Here is a 14,762-nt window from a genome sequence, read left to right as displayed (position 1 = left end):
CCTCAGCTATTTCTACTGGTGCCAGTGATCTGAAGACTGCACACTGCCCTAGGTCTTTGCCATAGGTGCTGCCAACAACTGGGTGCTCCCTGTCTACCATTGAGTTGCTGGCTTTCTGAATTTAAATGCAGAGACTTCATTTCATCACATTTCTATTCCATTGTATTACGACTAATTCCTCTTTTCCATATGGAGCGCTTTCAGAATGTGGAGGCTGTCAGGCAGGGTACTTGTTATTTTCTTCAGCTTCCTGTCACCCTCAGACGAGATTAGGAGTCATACATACTTGCAACCAAGTCCTTACTAAACAGGTGGCTGAGGGCAGGACCAAGGACAGAGCCTACCTTGTAAATTGCTCCAGGACAGTAAGTCAGCTTCTCTTTTCATCCACTTGGAAAACCTCTAACCAAACCATAGTTCAACTCACATCTCATTGCTGCACCCACAAAATAAATGGAAATGCCCTGCAGAGCCCCAGACCAGGAACTTCCAGCATTGCCCTGATCCACCAAGCCCATAATCCAACCAAACAGGAAGTTAGTTCATCAGGCAGGACTTGCTTTTGGCAACCCCACATTGGTTCTTGATGACCCTTGCCCTGATCCCAGCATTCAAACCTGCCCAATGCTCAGCATCCAGCTTCTGTCTTCTGAAAGCAGCATCTCCCTGTCTTTCCTCCCCACTGTCAGTGCACAAGATTCATGTGGTGTTACCCCACTCCCGTTCCAGAGGATGGCACATGCTTCAGTCCTGGCCACTCAGCATCTACATCCCTGAATCACAGGGATTCTTTCAGGGATGCACACATGACTCAAGCCACGGAGGCTCATTTCTAGGACTTTTGTTGGAACTAAGGAGAGAGAGAATTTTTCTTTTCTTGCTGGACTTGGAGCAGGGAAGAGGAGGCTCTGGAGCTGCCATGATGTGAGGAGAAGAGAAGATTTGGAACCCTGGTTTATCATTCAGGATCCAGCTGCTCCTGAAGCTGTCAGATATGTCCCTGCTTTTGCAGTTACATAGGTCAATATATTTCTTTTTTTAATTGTTTAAGCCCATTGAGTTTCTTTTATTTGCACTTGAGAGAATGATACAGAACTATCCTTTCTAGATGCCTGTTCTAGGGCCTTCCCTGGGCTAAGGCAGGCATTTATTAGTACATACTGTTTACAAGGTTCAATGCTACCCAGTAGGGGAAGCTGCAGCCTGTGGGAGAGGACACAGATATCCTCCCAGTTGTAAGTTAGGTTGTAATCCCCACACATTCTTCACTTGCCAGGTCATCAGGCAAGTGAAGAATGTTTGGGGACTGAGAGGGAAAAGAGAACTAGAAACAAACTCTATCAGAGTACCCCCAGAAACATCTGGACCAGTCCCTTTTGTACACAGAGCCCCAACACCCAACCCCAATACCCTGAATCAAACACACACACTCTCACACACACAGCATGCCAACACCAAGTCTCTACTCCTAATATACATGCATTTCCCACACCCAACTCACACATGTGTATACCTGCAACTGAACACAATCACTAAAAATGCATAGGTTCCCTGTATATATTTACATACATGTAAAAACACTTCCACATATCTCTACTTCCTTCTGGCACAGACTATTCACATTCATGCCTGGGCCTCTGTCTCAGCACAGCACCTGAGATCGTGGCTTGTAGCCTTCAGGACCAAGGCATTTCTTGAGCCCTCACCGAGTGCCCAGCACAGGACTAAGCTCCTTTATCTCTTTCAATTCTCACAACCCCTTATGAAGTAGATGTGATTATTGTCCCCACTGTATTGATACAAAAGCCGGGGCACAGAGAGGGGGTGTAACTTGCCTAAAGCCATTCAGCTGGTCAGGGATAGAACAAGGATTTAAGTCTAAATGATGCTCTAGAAATGTTTGCAGAGTGATTGCAAGAATATTCAATCTAACAAATGGTTTTATTGGAGATGCATGCTCCTATGATATGTATGCTATCACACACACACACACACACACACAGAAATGCTCACACCCAGAGACAACCTTTCCAGCTCCATGAGCTCTGTGGCATCTCAGACTCAGGTTTCCCTGGCTACGCAGCCCCCATTTCTAGTGGGCACTTGCAGGCAGGTTTGGAGGTGAGGTGTTTCCTGCTGATGGGGCCTTGTGAAAAGGAGGGGGCGGGAAATTATCAGGAAGGGGCAGGAGTTGTTGAGGAGGAGGAGGACAGGATTGGACCAAATGGAAATCTGGCACCGTGCCCTCTGCAGATGACCTGATGAGCATTTTGCAGAGTTAATTTCATTAGCGTCTCTGGGAGATGAACAATTAGCAAGATGCTCTGATGCCTTTAAAAGCTTAAGAGAGGGAGAAGAATGCCTTCCTGGCTTCCCCACCAGACTGCAGTGTCCCTCTCTCCCTGCTCTTTCTCCAGGTTCCTCCATCTCCATCTCCCATCTACTCTCATCTCACTTCCCCCTCTCCTGCCATCACGTCCTGACTCACTTCTACCCCCAGCCCACCTCACTCCTCAGCCACCACAATGGCCCCTCCCTCCCTCTTCCAGGCTCCCACCTGCCCCGTGGTGACCCCTTACTGAGCCACTACCCACAGTGAGTCAATCGGTCCCCTCTGTCCTGATCACTGAGACACCCAGGGCTGGGCTTGGTACCAGTCCAGCCCTCCAAAGAGGCAGAGCCTTTCTTTGGCACCCACAAAGGGCAGGGCCAGGTAGGAGGTCTCCGTTTTTAACTGAATTTGTTACCAGTTCCTTGGCAACTCCCAGATGAGGTTCCAACCCTTGACAGCTTGGAGCTCCAGTTCCAATTCCAGGGCTGGTCTGGTGTGCAGGGCGAGAAAAACTGCCTGGCACATTGAATGCCCAGGAAAGGGGGGAGGTTGGGGCTTCCGGAAAGGAGGCCCCGGTCTGTGGAGAGGGGAATCTGTGGCTCTATCAAACAGAGGGAAATGGGGTACAGGCACAGGGTGAGTGCTCTAGACTCAAGCCACATGGTCCTGGTCTGGGGGGCACACTCTTCATCATGTGTTTTCTAAGTCCTGGTCAGCATGATGGGCTCTGGTCCAGCCACCAAATCTCCTCTGGGGAGCCCTGGGGCAGTTCTGATACAGGGAGTCTCTGATGGCCAGGGCCACAGCCTTTGTGGGTTGATTCCAAGTTCTCTGGGACTGGGAGGGGCTCCAGACAGGCACTAGGTGGCCCCTGACTGTTCTAAACTCTCTTCTGCCCCAGAGTCCTCCCTCAGCCAGGGTATCAGAGTCCTCTAGGAGCTTGTTAAACCCAGATTTCTGGACTCCTTCCCAGGCCTACTACGAGATCCCCACGTGGGGCCCAGGAATCTGCATTTTCATGGGGCTTCACTTGGGCCCCTAAGACCGGGAATCATGGCATATAATGTCAGGATCACAGGCCCTTGAAACCAGACACTCTTGCTCTACATCAAGAATTCTCAAAAGGGGCATATTACCCCCCAAGGGGGACAGAAATTGGTTCTTTGAAGGTGGAGGTGGGTGAAAAAAATTTGACTTTCTTTATACAAAGCACAGATCTATATACAGTGCATAAACAGATATACAGTGTATCTGTGCCATTACAATCTCAGAGAGGGGGCGATTAGGAAAAAAACATGTCTTCTAGGCTCCTGATGGGGGCAATAGTGAAAAAGAGGTTGGAAAACACAATAGGTTGAGAAAGGTCCTAAGAGGCATGAGCATAACATACACCCCACACTCCATACCCGGACACACACATGCACACACAGATGCACACAGGCCAGTGCACCTTACATACAAATGCATGGAAAAGCTTCTCTCTCACGTATATGCAGATATACACACTCCCATCCTCACCCTCCCACACAGACACTAGGAGGCTCCAATCACACTGCACTAGGGAAGGAGACTAGGTGGGGATTTTAATAAGCTTTCAAATAAATAAATATAGAAAAACCCTTTCCCGGGGCCTCCTCACTTCCCGAGAACAGAGAAGTCAGGCAGTCGTCTTCGTGCACGTGGGCGGTTTCTGAGATGCTGTGTGTTCTGTTCATGGTGGTGAAGAAGAATGTGTGTGCTCCGTGTGTGGTGTGCAAGTATGTGAAGAGTGTGCTGAATCGGGGGTGGGCGACTGGTCAGGAAGGGGTGTGTGTGCTCGTTGGCGTGCGTGCACATAGGGGCGATTCTTGGGTTCTCAGCCAGGCACTTGGTCTCTAAATTCTCCCTGTTCATCATCGCTTACGTTTGTTAACACGTCGCGCACGCTCCGAGAATATGTGCTGGGTGGATGGGTGGGTATCATTTACAAGGCATCTTGAACTCTTTTCTCCTAATTAAACCTCATAAATTGTCCCGTGTCCTACCTATTACCGTATTATCGTGCCATTTTACAGATGAGAACACTGAGGCTCGGGGCATTTAAGGCAGCACCTGCAGCATCACTGTCCAGTAAGTGATAGTTGAATGAAGTCTTCTAATCAGTTCCAGGCTTTGCCCAGGACACATTGCTACCTAACAGGAACTTGGGAGACCTAAGTGGGGTGGCCCAGGCTGAATTCTCTGTAGCCACCTTGTTCAGGGTCACCTGCAGAAGGGTTGCTGAAAAGGCAGCCATGTTGGAATCCAGAACCCACAGCAAGACCCTCCTAAGAGGTTCCTGACAACCCCCACCCACATTTCTCTCTGCTCCACCACTGGTCCTCAGAGCCCACTGCCCAGGCCCCTTGAGGGCCAGCTGAGGGTAGCCAACAGCAGATGGGTGATGCTCAGCCAGTGCGGCAATTCTGACTCAGTCCCTTGGGGGTTGGTACATACTGTGTGCCAAGGTTAATTAAACTGGTAATTAGAAGGAGAGATGCTTAATCTATCTGGTTAATAAAATAACCCCCTACCATGAGCACGCGGATCCTGTCACTCGGCCGGCAGAGGAAGCAGAGATGCTGCAGCCCTGGCGCGATGGGGTCAGTGGAGCAGAACGCTCCCGCAGAACGCTCCGGGCCTGGCTCCCCACTCTCCCTGCTTCCTCAGTCCTGGAACTGATTCCTGGCTCTGCATCAGCCACCTGGGGGGCGGTGGGAGGGGGAGAGCTGCAAGGAGGGTCAGGTCTGGGAAGGCAGCCGGATGTGCTCTGCCCCAGGGAAGCTCCAGGGTTTGTCTGCAGTAAGGCCCAACTCGAGGTGGGGGAGAGGGGGTGCTATGCCAGTGGGGACCCTCTCATGACCCTTCAGGTCACTTTTTTCAAGAGTTAGGTCTGACCCTCACACTCTAAATTACATCCTTGATGAATATCTTTTAAAATTAATTTTAAAATTTACGTATAAAACATGACTCCTTATTTTTGTTAAAAAAAGGGGGGGGGAGGGCGCTACACATAACTCGGCTTCAAATCTCAGTTTTTTCCAGGGAGGGAACCACTGGTGAACGTCTGGTGTGTAGCCTTCTGAGCCTTTCTCTGAATGTGCACAGGTATATATGCTGATATAACTGACACAGCTTTGTTTGGTTTTAGACTTTTTTACAACATGGCCTCTTACTGTATGTGTCTTTATGCAGTGTGCTCCGTCCCTTCCCCCCCTCCCCCCAAAACAAAACAAAACAAAACAAAACAAAACAAAAACAATGACGTGGGGAGTGGGTGTTTTCTTCAATCAGACATCACCGAGGTGGAATTTCCATACAGGGAGAGGAGCCTCCCTTGCCCTCGGGACCTCATGCTAAGAACAAGGCATCCTCTGAATATGGTCTCAGCCCAGTGGGTCCATCCTGTTCCCAACAGGGTCATCGCCCAAGTCCTGCCTGCCTGAATGTTCCCCTGGACCCTGTTCTCAGATTAGAGTGAGCCAAGGTCACAGCAGTCCCCTTCCCCCTCCAGCCTCTGTCGCCAAGACACCAGCACCAGGGCAGCTCACAGAAGGCTGTCTGCATGTGAGGCTGCCACAGTGCCACCTCAGCAGCCACCCCCTGCCAACCTCGCAGTCTCCCCAGCTCAGGTGTGGAGTCCTCAAAGAGACAGGCCACCTTCCACTTCTCACCTCCCAAAACAGCCCTGGAGGGACAGGGCTGAGTGACACACCACCCTGCAGGCTGCTGTAAGGACTAAGCTCACCTGCATGGCTGCCAGGCGGGGGATGGTGGTGGGGGGCGTGGGGCGGAGGGAACAAGCTCTGTCTCAGCTCCTGGCAACAGTGAAGCAGACCCAGCTGATGGCCAGCAGGCGAAGGCGGAAGTGTGCCCATGCAGGGAAGGGGTTTTATTAATCTCCTAATGATCGGTTTAATGGGCTTTGAAGTCAGCTGAATTCAGAGACTAGAGCAGGTGGCACTAAGGCCGCAGTGTGTGAGCTGGAGTGAAGTGGGGGTCTGGAGGGTCTTTAGCTACCGGAGCTCCAAGTAAATTCCTAGTCTAAAGGGGGTAACGGGGCACACTTTTTTAAAGGGCAAGAAACAGGTTAGAGAGTGAGGGCAGAACTAGATAAGACATGAACTCAGTCCAGCCATCTATCCACCTATTTACTCATCCACTCACCTATCCACCCATCTCCCCATCTATTCACCCAGCCATGCCCCCATCCACCCGCCATCTACCCATCCACCCATCCACTCACTCATTCACTCACCTATCTCCCCACTGACCCATCCACCCACCCAGCCATCCAGCTATCCACTCAATCATCCACCTACCTACCATCGATACACTCATTCATTCAACAAGTATTTCTTCTCTTTTTTTATCCTCACTTGAATATATGTTTATTGACAGAGAGAGAGAGAGAGAGAGAGAGAGAGAGCACATTGATATGAGAGAGAAACATTGATTGATTGCTTCCTGTATGGGGCCTGACCAGGAATTGAACCTGCAACCTAGGTATGTGTCCTGACTGGGAATCGAACCCGCAACCTTTTGGTGAACAGGATGTTGCTCCAACCAACTGAGACCCAGCCAGGGCCAACAAGCATTTCTCAATCCTCTACTATATGCCAGGCCCTTGTATTCTGTGTAGATCCTGTTTTCTTGGACCTGATGGTCCCAGTGGGGGTGACAGGCAAGATAGGAACTAACAGCAAATAAGCCAACATAGAAACCATTGAGATAATTCCAGCGGGAGAAGACTATAAAATGGGTAAAGTGAGAGAGAGTGGAGGGAGAAGGTGTGGAGGGTGTCAAATCCAAATGTGACCAGGGGAGTGAGTCTCTGAGAAGGTGATGTTTCAGCGGAGACGAAGAGTGACGAGAACGTAGCAGCTATTGGAAGATTTGGGGAAAAGTGCTGTGGGCAAAGGGAAGAGCAAGTGCAGAGCATCCAAGAAATTAGCTTGGTGTATTTGTGTGACCAAAGGAAAGGCAATGCAGCAGAGAACAGGGGGATGGCAGGAGGGGACAAGGTGGGCGGGAGTCCGAATGGTGGGCAAGGGCCCTTGAGACAGGGAGGGGAATCTCAACTATTCCAAGAGCAAAGGAAGCCAGTGGAGGGTTTAGGCAGGGGAGTGACAGGATGTGATCTCTTTCTGAAATTCATTCTCTGGCTGTCTTGAGCTGATGACTATAAAGGCGGGTGGGGGGACAGCCAATATTTTCTAAGTGCCTTTCAGCTCCAGAATCCTGCGGTTTCCCACCCTGCTCCTATTTTAAACAACGTTAAGGACAATCTCTAACATTTGGAGGGTGTTTTCACTGTTTACAAATCACATTCACAGAACAATTCTGTTTAACTCTCACAGCCGCTCTAGTCAATACTCTCCTAAGGAAGTGGCCTCCTCAGGCAGCTGTGGAGTGGAGCCTCCTGGGACCTGGGGCCTTAAAGAGTGCTGCTCTGCAGTGCCAGCTGGAAGGAGGACGATGCCACCACGGTCTTGTCATGAATGTCTGTTGTTTGCCAGCTGGGCTCCCAGACCCTCTCTCCTGGTAGCAGAACCCCATTTTCCATTTTCACCGCCATCACTCAGTGTCTTTATGGTTCAAATGGAGCCAATTCTACCCCTAGCTCCAGGGGTGGCCAGTCAGAGTTTCCCAGTATCCTAGCCTCCATAGTGTTGGTCCAGGTTGGGCCCCCAGTTTGTACCGATGAGAACCGATCTTGGGACTGATGCTGGGGCTTATGCAGGCGATGCTCCCTTTCAGGTGGGATTGGTCAGCTGTCAGTGGGGACCTGGAGTGGCTAATGGCCACCCATTGGTGAAAGCCTGCCTAGGAAGGGAGCCCCCAGAGGAGAGAGACTTGCTCTGTTGGAGCGCCCTGATCCAGCTATGCCTGAAGCCAAACCTCCCCCGCCTTGAGGACTTTTAGTTGTAAAAGCCAATGAATACCTCTTGGAGTTTGAGCCAGATTGAGGTGGGTTTCTGACCCTTGAAGCCAATGAGTCCTCATCAGTTCACATTTGTACAACTCTTGAAGGGTTATGAAAACATTCTCATACGTAGGGCTTGGCTCATTCTTAGAGCAACTCTGTGGGGGTGGGGCTGGGGGGTAGACATATTATCTCCATTCCACAAAGGAGGATAGTGAAGCCAAAGGTGAGATGTGTTGCCAGAAGCAGGGCTAGGACTCGGATCCAAGCCTTTGGTCATTTCCATCCCGGAGGTCTCCTCCAGGGCCTTCTTTCCAGTCAAAGCCAGACCTCCGTTCACCCTTCCTTTGCCCACCAAGGAATGGGACCCACCCTCCTGGCTTCTCTTTCCTGGCCACTGCCCCCTTCAGCCTGGGGTCCTTGTTAGCTTCCGTCCACAACTTCTCTCTGCTGCCCTCTCCAGCAGGCAAAGCCCTTTAAGTGACTGTGAGTGACTCCAGGGGGTCAGAGGGGGCTCCTAAGACCTTTCTTAACCAGATGGGAGGCCAAGTGCCACGGAGGAGAAAGTGTGTGATGTGGAGTCACAACCCCACTCTTTTTTTTTTTTTTTTTTGTAAGCGGTGTGACTTTGGACACTTGTAGCCTCAGCTGCCTCATCTGTAAAATGGGGCTAATAATATACCATCTTCAGGTGATGAACATTAAATGAGGTAAACCAAGGAAGCATGTGGTAGAATGGGCCTTGGCATCATGAGCCCCCTGGAGGTCTGGCTGGTCCTGGCCCCTCCTCCAGCGGCATTGCCTTCGGTCCTGTTCAGTTTCTTGGGCAAGTGCTCCCTGTCCAGGGCCACTTGGCCTCTTCCTCTGTGATCCACTCATTCACGGAGGAATTTATTAAATGCCTAGTGTGTTCCAGGCTCTGCCACGGACAATGGGAAAGAGCAGTGAAGACAGGAGCTTGCATTTTAGAGGGAAAAAACAGACTAAAAACATGCAAAAGAAATGTTTTCGCACAGGGGTATGTGCTACACAGAAAACAAATGAGCAAAACCCAGGGAGATGTGATAGTGCCTTGAGGAAGGAGGGAACACTAATCAGGATGTGAAAAGCCCTCTCTGCTGAAACCAAAATGAAGAGAAGAAGGCAACTAAGGCAAGAACTGATGGTTTGAGTGTCCTAGTCAGAGAGCACAGCAAGTGCAAAGGCCCTGAGGTGGGACCAGGTTGAAGAAACAATAAGGCCAGCGTGGATGGAGGGCAGTGATTGAGGAAGAGCTGGGACATGAGGTTGGAGAGGCAGGCAGGGCAGATCCTGGGCCCTTGTAAGCCATGGTCGAATTTGAGCTTCATTATGTGTGCAATGGGAAGCCATGGGAGGGGGGAGGTAAGCAGGGAAGAGACAGATCTGATAACCATTCTTGAAAGAGCAGTCTGGCAGTTGTGGGAGGATGCAGGGCAGGGGCACAGGGGAAGCAGGGTCGCCAGCCTGAGTCCCTGCCCTGCCTACACCCTGCTGGAACTGGTACCCCCCCTTCCCCAGTCCAGCTTAGCTGACCCCCACCAATGGGAGAGTGCGGCAGCCCCCAGCTCTGGGCATCGGGGGGCGGGGAAAAGATGAACTTTGACAACCTTGAGCAGTCACTATGGTTTCTCCACCAGCCTCCTCAGATTCTCCTCGATGACTCAGTCCCAGATAACTCCCCGCCGAGCCCTATGGAAATGGCCTTCCGTTCCTGTTACTATCACCAACAAAGGCACACCTCCTCAGACCCAAAATCATTCATGCCAAGAGAAGATCTCTCCCCCCAAATGCCAGAGACTACTTCCCTTCTCAGTAGCATCTCAGGATTTGGAGGATCCAGGTCTCCCTTCACTCCCCCTCACCCCCGTCCTCCATGGCTGCAGGACGTGGGGACATTGTGCCCATGTGCCCACAGGTCCTTGTCTGTGAGAGCTACTAACCCAAGGCAGGAGGCAGGGAAGGACCCTGGTGGAGCAGAGAAAGGCCCCAGGCTATGGGAACGCAGCCACAGCCTGTCTGTTCCCATCAGGGGAGCCATCGGCCTCACCGGCTATTTCATCTGTGTTTATTTGTCTGTCTGCCTGTGTCTTGCTCTATCTTCTGATGTGTCTTTCTCTCAACCATCAGATGCCCCCTCAGCTGGAGCTAGTATTTCTGAAGATAGATACAGCCCGCATCTTCCTCCCAGAGGCTGGCATGCACACGCTCTGGCCACAGGGCCTGCTTCCTCTCTGGGAGCCCATCCACACACCCTGAGAAAGAGCAGAATCAGCTCCACAGCAGCACAGTACTCTCCGTTTGCATTTCTCTGTCCCACGCATGTTTAATTATATCCCTACCTTGTTCCCGAAGGAGTTCAAGGCACCAGTCCTCTGTGTGTTCTTCGCAGTGGCACTGGGGTGGGCAGGCAGTGGTCTAGCCCATTGGCATCCAAGGACTGAGGTTCAGAGGGGCTTTGCCAAGGTCACGCAGCCAGCGAGTGAGCTATAGGGGCCGGGCTGGGACTCAGCCACTGGCGTGGGTTGGATTGCTATTGCAGGAAGTTTCTGGAGCCCCCCCTCTCCTGGAGGTTTAGAACTTGCTCTGTCTGCAGGTGTCCCTGGCCACGTGCTCTGTCATGGGCTCGGCGGGTAAAACAGGACACCTCCTGGCACTCTCAGACCTTGACCCGAGCTTCAGTCCTTCAGTTGGAGGCTCCTGGGAGCAGGAAGTTAAGGGGCCCCACAGGAAGTGGGGGAAGGAAAGGGGACTGCTAGTCTGGGCTGGGGTCGGGGGCCAGGCAGGGTGGTGAGGGCGATAGTGAATGGCCCAGCCTGAGCCCGGCTCTGCAGCCTCACCATGAGAGGCTGAGGCCTGAGGAGGCCTGGAGGAGTCTGGCGGGGCATGGTGGGGGAAGCAAAGGGGCTGCCCAGCTGACAGCAGGTGACAGGAGCCGAAGCTGCTGCGTTGCAGCAAAGGAGGGGAGCAAGGGAAATGACGAGGCTTGGCACTCACTCTCCCAGCTGCTCTGGGTTTGAAGCTGAGCCACTTTGCTGGCTCCAGCACAGCGAACAGGTGGCAGCAAGATTGGCACAGCCAGGAAAACTCATCCTGTGGAGGCCAGCATGCAACAGAACGGGAGAAGAGCAGCCAGACGAAGGGGGAGGAAGGAGAAGGACAGAAGAGGAGGGGCTTCAGGGAGGGGACCCTCCACTTGGATCCCCAGGCCCAGACAACCCTAGGACAGGTCTTCTCTGCTTCTTCCCCACAGGCATCTACATGTGTCCTCACAGCTACCTCTGTACCAGGCACTCAAGAGCCTTCAGAGACCCTCAGGCCCCACAGGCTGGCAGGTCTCCTACCCCAAAGGTGCTCACAGGACACCTGCCTTCCCCTTTCACCCTGCTGCCCTTATCTTCTAGCCACCTAGCTGGCTTGCACCAGCTGGGCTGCCTGGCATAGGGGGCACCAGAGCACCTGGGGTGAAGGGAGGCACCTGGGCCTCCCAGGTGGGCTCCCAGCTCCCGGAGTGGCAGGCCAAGTTTTCCTGCTCTGTCTGGATGGGAGCACTCAGCACACGCGGTGTGTCCTGTGCTTTGGCTGGGAACAGGCTCACTCACTTTGGCTTCTGCTGCGATTCTGATGCCCTGGCTCACGACCACCTGGGCTCCACCAGAACCTCATGAGTTCTGCCTGAGTGAGGTGATGCTTGCCACTCAGCAATTGCAAGGCTGTGCATGGTGCTACCCAAACACCCAGTTGATAGACAAATAAACCAGGTGGCCCTGGCTTCACTCAGTTCCCATTCGGTAGATGTCTGTAAAGGGTCTGCCCTGGGCCAAGCACGGTTCCTGTGGAGGACACAGTAGGAAAGAGGACAAAGTCCAGGGCTCATGGTGCTTACACGGTAGAGGGACAAGTCAAACAAACAAGAGAGTTTTAGATAGTGAATGATGATGTAGAAATAGAGTGATATCAAAAGGAGCAGGAGGCCTCGCCCGTTTGGCTCAGTGGATAAAGTGTCGGCCTGCAGACCGAAGGGTCCTGGGTTCAATTCCAGTCAAGGGGACACAACTCGATTACAGGCTTCACCCCGGCCTGGGCCCTGGTCGGGGCACATGCAGGAGGCAACCAATCGATGTTCTCTCACATCAGTGTTTCTCTCTGTCTTTCCCTCTCCCACTCTCTCTAAAAACCAATGGAAAAATATCCTCAGGTGAGGATTAAAAAAAAAGAAAAAGGAGCAGGAGAGGTGACCTTCTACATGAGGTGGCCAAGGAGGGCTTCTCTGAGGAGATGGCATTTGGGATGAAACCTGAATGGGACCTGGTCATGAAAAGGGTGGGAGAAGAGTGTTCCCAGCATAGGGAACTGCATGTGCAAAGGCCCTGAGGCAGAATGACCTTGGCCTGTTTGAGAAATAGAAGGAAGAGCAGTGACGATGGGAACCGGTAGAGCCTGGATCTTGCAGGACCTGAAGGCCATGGGGAAGAGCTGTCTTTTATCCTAAGTGGGATAAAAAACCTTTTACAAAGAGGTCCATCTGGTGGCTGTGGGGAGGACATGCCGGACCAGGTGGGGAGAAGAGGCAGAGGCAGCTGGGCTGGAGTGGAGGTGGGGAGGTGAGAAGCAGCTGGTTTGGGTGTGTTTTGGAGGTTGAGTGTACAGGACTGCTCTGGTGTTGGATACAGAAGAGGAAGAATTGAAAATAAGTTTGGAGTTGAGCTGGGGGAGGGAACACTCTCTGGGCTGGGGAGGACTGGGGACTCCCATGTGGTTAGGAAGGGGACATAGAGAACATTCTTTCTTCTTTTCTGAAAGTATAGCCAGAGGGGATCCCCACACTCTGCATGGCCCAGAGCAATGCGTGCCCCTGCCCCATGCCCCACCTGGGAGGCAAATGTCCATCCTCACCCCATGGACACATCCTCCCAGACCCCAGCTCTCCCGTGCGTTCTGAGCAAGTCACATCCCTTCTTGAAGATGGACGGCACTTTACGAACTCCATATGCTCAGTTTTCTTTTATTATTTTAATTTCTAACTACTTGGGATGGTTTCCAGCATTGGCTTCTGCTGCGATTCTGATGCCAGCAGACACACTTTGCTCTCTCCCCCTCCTCAGCCCTCCCTTTATCCAAACCACAGAGATCCTTCCAACCCACAGGAGAGCTGGAAATCAGGAAGGGAAATTCAGCCAGCAGGCAGTGCCCTAGGGGGTCTGGTCAAAGGTGACACAGGCCCCAGAGGCAGTGGGGGCAGCAGGCAGGACCCGGCCCGGCAGGTGGGAGCTGAAATGGGGGGTTTCTAAAGATGCTGTCAAAGGGGCTCCGGCACCCAGTGGGAACTGCTGCATTCCTCACCACCCTGGCCCACACAGCCACCCCCCAGGCCTCTCCCACAGGGGCTGACACCCCCTCTTCTCAGACTAAACTCCCAGCACCCACTTCTTCCAGCAACAGACTTTCTTTCTGTCTCAAAGACAAGTCCAGAAAATTTTGCCCTGCCCTCTGTCTGGAGTGCTCTCCCCCCAAACCCTTACAAAGGTCATCACTTTTTGTCCCAGTGTCACCTCATCCGCAAACCCCTCCGGGATGCCTGAACTGATTTGGCTCCTTGTGATGAGCTAAAATCTCATGTGTTGCTTTGATGACATGTTCCCACAGGAGCAGGAAATTATCCATCTTAGCTTTTTGCTGCTTTACTTCCAGTGAGCGGGACTAATAGATACTTGTTGAATGAATGAACGGGTTTCCTGCCATCTCCTCCTCCTGCCAGCTCCCGTTTGTGGAAGGGATCTGGGATGTCCCGGTAACTCAGAGTTAGGTATATGGGAGAACAGGACAACTAGTGACTGGCCACCTGTGCCAAGAGCAGTACAAGTGACCTCATTTAATGCGTTACCCTATTTTATATGCGAGAAAAAATGGATGCTCAGATGAATAAAGGGACCCGCCCAGAGGCACACAGCTCGTCAGCATGGCAGCCATGGTTCAGATTCCCAGATTTTCTGCCCACCAGGCTGCAGATGGACCACAGACAGATGACCAATTTTCAAACAAGTGGAATAATAAGTGCACTTAGTACTCCATACTGTTATTGACCGCAAGTCAATGGCACTTTGATGACTCAGAAGGCGATGATTTCAGAGCCTCATGGGGTCCTTTCATGCTGGGTCCTGATCCCACGCGTGGGCCACTCCTGTGCAGTGTGGGGCCAGGAAAAAGCTACAGTGACTCTGCTGTGCCCTGGGGCTGCCTTCTAAGCTACAGCTCTCCCCCCTGCAGATCCTGCTTTCCTTCTTCGTTCTTAAGAAAAGGGGACAGTGCCCTGATGTGGGGTTTCCTACGGTGCGTCGTCAGGGTCAGCAGGAGTCTCCAAAACCAGCCTCGGCTAGGAGGCATGGCAGCACGACTGGGCTCCTCTGTTCCTTCGGCTGCGGCCAACCTTCTCGGCACGTCTGCGAGGCCGCCGCCTCACCTCCTCGC

General features: G+C 52.3%; 1 protein-coding gene across 1 annotated transcript in view; it reads right to left on the bottom strand.

Annotated features, from left to right (window-relative positions):
• UNC5A (unc-5 netrin receptor A) overlaps positions 1-10,745 on the bottom strand; it is a 72,164-nt gene extending 61,419 nt beyond the window's left edge. Inside the window, exon 1 of the mRNA XM_080671887.1 lies at positions 10,637-10,745. The gene's annotated coding sequence lies outside the window, so the exon portion shown is untranslated. The remainder of the gene's footprint in view (positions 1-10,636) is intronic.
• Between the last annotated feature and the right edge of the window lie 4,017 nt (positions 10,746-14,762).

This window comes from Plecotus auritus, assembly GCF_963455305.1.
Source record: "Plecotus auritus genome assembly, chromosome: 6".
Classification (NCBI taxonomy): Eukaryota; Metazoa; Chordata; class Mammalia; order Chiroptera; family Vespertilionidae; genus Plecotus; species Plecotus auritus.
The sequence above is the reverse complement of the archived record's forward strand: the minus strand, read 5'-3'. Positions and strand labels throughout refer to the sequence as shown.